Source organism: Eulemur rufifrons, chromosome 7, assembly GCF_041146395.1.
Source record: "Eulemur rufifrons isolate Redbay chromosome 7, OSU_ERuf_1, whole genome shotgun sequence".
NCBI lineage: Eukaryota > Metazoa > Chordata > Mammalia > Primates > Lemuridae > Eulemur > Eulemur rufifrons.
Window position 1 is genome coordinate 36,051,716 of NC_090989.1, and position 5,705 is coordinate 36,057,420.

Below are 5,705 nucleotides of genomic sequence, written 5' to 3' on the forward strand. Positions count from 1 at the left end.
TAAAATGAATGAAAGAGTGCTTAATATGATTAATCCTCAGGAAACTAAAAATTTGAAACAGTAATACTCTATAATCCACCATTAGAATGTCTAAAAACCAACCAAAATAAATAAAAAAATAAAATAAAAAGCTGATATGACCAGTTATTGCTGAAGATATAGAGCAATTTAAACTGTCTTATATTACTTTACAGAATGTAAATTTATATATGACTTTTGAATATCCTACCAAAACTGGTACAATCTACAACCAAACAATTCAATTTTTCTGGATATATAGAAATATATCATTTTGTGTATAAAAAGACTTGTACATGAATATTAACAATACTATAACAATCAAAAGTAGAAATGACCAAAATGCTCACCAATAGTAAAACAAATAAATAAATTGTGATATATTCATATGAGGGAATACAATATAGCAATGAAAATAAACATCCAATAACATGGATAAAACTCACAGTGTTTAGTGAAAGAAGTCAAACACTAAAGGAAACATTTCCTATATTTTCATTTCTGTAATATTTACTAACATAACATAAGTTAGATAACATCACGGTGGTGGTAATGTCCCATATCTTCATTTAAGCTGTGGCTATGCAGGTATATTCACTTTGCAAATATTCACCATGCTAAACAGTCACAATTTGTTCACTTTTATATATTTATGTTACAGTATATTTTATAAAGGTTTTTCTTAAAAGAAAATAATAAGAAAAGTATTGATGAAAGGTCAAATGAAGATACCTAGCACACCAGAACAGTAAGATATTTCCCCAAACCTCTGGCTTTGCTTAGCACTACATGGAGATGGAACCCATCAATACAGCAGGCAACTTCTGATTTGGGCATCAAAAGTCTTCCTGTGGAAGATAAAATGTAATAGCTTCATATCCTTAGAATCAGGAAACCTTGCATTTGGCTGTAGTCCTATCACAAACCATCTGTTTGTTGATCTCTTCATGCCCTCCTTTCCCCATCTGTAAACTGATGAGATTTAGAGAAATGATTATTGAGATTTCTCATCTTTCAATTCTTTCTTGCCAATTAGAATTTAGATAGATATATAGATAGACTGATAAATTGATAGATTCATATATACACAAAGTTTAAAAAGTAATGTGAAGAAAGCAAGATATTTGTGCTCTTTCATGTGTCTATATCTTTGTAAATCTGCTAAAGACATATCAATATGAAATTGTAATCAATAAAAATATAGCAGTTGCAGTTCTAAAAAGCAAGCTAAAAAGATTAGTAATAAGACAAAAACCAAAGCAAATAGAACAAACACCAAAATCAAGTTTCAACTCAACTAATATTTTAAATTAAGTGTCCAAAGAAGCTTACACATGAGTATGTATGACAAAGAGGAATGTATGTTTACATGCTACATTTTTGTAGTTGGATGCTCTAATTTTATCACATCTGCAAGACGGGTCTTATATCTAAAGGAAAGTAATCAATAATTAAACAGAGAAGTACTTGCTTGCCTGGCAGATCCCATATTTTAAAATACAAATAAGATTTTCCTTCCAGAAGAAATATATTTTCATGCCAGGTATGGAGATAAATTCCGGGGTTTTTAAAACACCGCATCTGACAGTAATTAAGCCTCTATTAAGACTGTTGTTTATTTTTAAGTTCAAATTTGTTTAACAGCCATTAGAATCGCAGCGTTTGCATTTGCCTATTGTGAGATTTTTCTGTGTGCTTGACCGTGGTTCACAGCAGGCAGTCAAGCCTAGTAATAATGGCATGTTAATATTAGAAGAATTTCCAAGTAGTCTCAGAAATTGAGATATGAAATGATGTTTTAAAATTAATCTTTATTTTATATGCATTTTTTTTTATCATTTTAGATGCATAAACAAGTTGATTTTCATTAGTTTTATGTTCTTTTAGGATGCTTCATTTTTCTTTTGGGTTAGTTGGAATCAGACTCATTCATAGCTTAATAGCAAGTGAGTACAGCCAAATTAGAGGCAAAATAGAATGGAGAGTGTAAGGACCTGGGCTGTGGAATCCAATAGACCTGTTTCAGATCTTATCTAAATAATAAAATAATATATTTTTATTTTAAAAAATCTTCACTTGGCCGGGCGCAGTGGCTCACGCCTGTAATCCTAGCACTCTGGGAGGCCGAGGCGGGTGGATCACTCGAGGTCAAGAGTTCGAGACCAGCCTGAGCAAGAGCGAGACCCCATCTCTACTAAAAATAGAAAGAAATTATCTGGCCAACTAAAACTACATATAGAAAAAATTAGCCGGGCATGGTGGCGCATGCCTGTAGTCCCAGCTACTCGGGATGCTGAGGCAGTAGGATCGCTTAAGCCCAGGAGTTTGAGGTTGCTGTGAGCTAGGCTGACGCCATGGCACTCACTCTAGCCCGGGCAACAAAGCAAGACTCTGTCTCAACAACAACAAAAAAAAATCTTCACTTGTTGTTAAATTATTTCCACAGTACTGTAAACACGAAGGGCACAAAAGAGTTAAATAAATTTTTTAAAACTATAAAAACATTAGAGTGCATATTCCTTGTATTAAGGAATTGGCAACAGGCATTTTTAAGACAGGGTATATTAAATGAAAATGCAACAAATATATTGAGATGGTGCCTTTAGGATCAACCAATGATATTGTCCCTTGTCTTTGCCCAAATAGTGGACCAGTTGAGAAATAATGCAAAGTAGTCTGTGTATAGAAACCTGATAGAGTTGCTAATACCAAGGCACAGAATTAGAATGCAGCACTGGATCTAAAGAGGCTTCCTCAACTCCAGCTAGCCCATCCCCAGGAGGAACAAAGTAGAGCTTCTGACTTCCTGCCTGCAGTTTGCTCACCACAACAGAGAGGGAGAGAGGGAGCAGTATGCACATAGGTGTCTTTCCAACTGAAAAAACAAAAACGTAGTAGGAAGTAAGTGCCCCATAGTATTTTTTAAAATATTTTAAATGAGCAATTGCAAACTGTGGAGAATGCCTTCTGATCAGTGACAAATAAAAAAAAAAAAAAAAAAAAAACTAATTGCAAACTGTGAAGATTTGACGAACAGAAAGTGTGAAATTTGGTTCTGATACAAAAAGGGACCCTATTTCTCCAGAGAAGTAAAAAAAATCAGCACTTGTATGAAAATAATAGAATCCAAACTGAGGCAGCAGAGACCCATCATTTATCAGTATATTTTCAACAGTCTTTTAGTGAGCAAGGAATTGGAATACAATGGAACATCTATAGTTTATTTTATATGATCCTCCTAAATCCACAGGTATACGCATAGTTTTATTTTTGATGTGCAGATTTCTTATTTATTTATTTATTTATTTTGAGACAGAGTCGCTTGGTCGTCTGGGCCAGTGTGCAGTGGTATCATCATAGCTCACAGCAACCTAAAACTCCTGGGCTCTAGGAATCCTCCTGCCTCAGGCTCCTGAGTAGCTGGGATTACAGATGCATACCACCACACCTGCCGGGTAAGTTTTTCTATTTTTAGTAGAGACTGGGTCTCACTCTTGCTCAGGCTGGTATTCAACTCCTGACCTCAAGCAATTCTCCGGCCTCAGCTCCCTGAGTGCTAGGATTACAGGTGTGAGCCACTGCTCCTGGCCAGATGTGCAGATTTCTATGCTAGGCTGTTTTATGTTGTCATTGTGTTGTTTTATTTTTTCCAAATTAAAGATTTCCTTTATAAAGTATCTTTACAGAGATATTTATGGTTATAGGAATTATGTGATCATTTAAGTCAGTATCTCGTACCAGAATTAGTCACATCACACATGTAACATCTTTATGAAATAAAGCCTTAAGAAAAATAATTTTTTTAATGGGAGTTCTAATTTGATTGTCTCAATTGTCTCAACTAATACAAATGATTGACACCTCACCCCCATTTTTAATACTAAATGTTATTTTAGCATCTTAGAAGTTCATACACGTATTCTTGTCATTTGAATTTTCTCTACTCAGTAGAAATCAAAGTTTTCCTTTGTGTAGAATGAAAAAAGATTAAAAATTTCAAAAGTATCAAGTGTTATCTCTTATGGAAAAGTAGAATACTGGTGTGTTGCTATAAATACTACCAGCGGTTTGCAGAAAGAGTGTATTTAAAATAAAGAGGTGAGAAGTTAAAATTGTGCTATTTATCCATTGCATTTACTATAGATTGAAAGGGATTTGTAAGTCAAAAGAAGCGAAATGAAAGAAAGAAAAGGTCAAAGAAAGTAACCAAGATAGAATGCAGAATAGGTAAATGCACCCCTAGGGAAAAACACAACAGGAAAGGCATAAAAATAATGGCACACATCTCAGTCTAGATGTATGGAATTCAGTGCCAGATTTGGTCTTTAAGCTTTGTGTTAAGTAATTTAAATAGAGAATTTCCCATTGTGAATATGTATTTAAGCGCCTCTACTTTAGATAAGTGTTTGTTTCATTGATTGCAGAGCCTAATAATGGTAGTATCTAAATGATGTTTGCTTGGCACAAGGCTCCTATTACAAGCGAATGAGCTTCTGCCAGAGCCCTCTGCCTACATCACAGGAAATAGTTTTCTCTAAAGCTGGTTTAAGAGTGGCGGAGAGAAGAAAGCAAATTCAACAAGAGAAACAACATTTTATGTCAAAATTGGGACTCAGCACAGGATAGTAAAAAGAATGGGCAAAGACAGACCTTTTACAGTTATGGAATTCATAATTTTCTACCTGCTCCATTTAAAGTGATTATAATCCTTCAACTAAGATCTATTATGTGATACATTATATTAATGTTGTATTTCCCTGACATCTATTTGCTCTTCCCAGATATATTTTTATCATACAAAGGTAGAAATGAATGCTATAATTAAAATCAACAAATAACTTATGTATTAATTCATGGAAAGCCCTTTTGCTACTCAAAATCACTAATGTTTTTCCTGTTATTTCTCTGCTACTGTGGACTCAATGTTTCTCCCGATCTATTCATGCAAATTCCATTCATGTTAAATTGAAGTGCTAATCAGAGTACTTTTTTTGGGATATGTAGTAAACATAGTGTGCTAAAGTTATTTATTATACATAAGTCTTTTCAGTATATTCCATGCTATTCTAAGCATTTGAAATAATAAATCTTATAATATTTCTGAAGTGACACTTTCAACTGAATGTTAATGAAAATGAAGATTAATAAACTCACACTAATTATGTGCCCATAATAATTAAAAATTTAAAACTTAAAAAAATTAAAAATAAACTTACATTCATATAGTGGTTTGTATTTCCAAACATGTTTGATTTTCATAACTTCTTTTTGCTTCTCCATAGCACACAATGATGTAGATGAACAGGAAATATAACTATACACATTTAGGGACAGGAAAATTGAGCACCTAGACTAGGTATGAAAAGGTTGACAAGAGACTTTGGTGAATCTGTGGGTAAATTGACATCAATACATGTCTGTTGCAGCTATTGAGGAAATGTAATTAAAAATAAAATCTTCTGCAGACGATGCAGAATCGTCTCCACAAAGGTAGTAGAAAAAGAAAACACTTCTATTATTGAAAAAGTGTTAAACCAGAATGTGATGTGCATCACAGGAAATCCACTAAATGATTACAAAGACAGCAAGGAATCTTCCCCTCTTGGATAGTCAAGCAGATAAAACCTACTACATACATGATTTCAAGATAAATAATAACTAGTCCTCAAGTAAGAGGACTTAGCAGC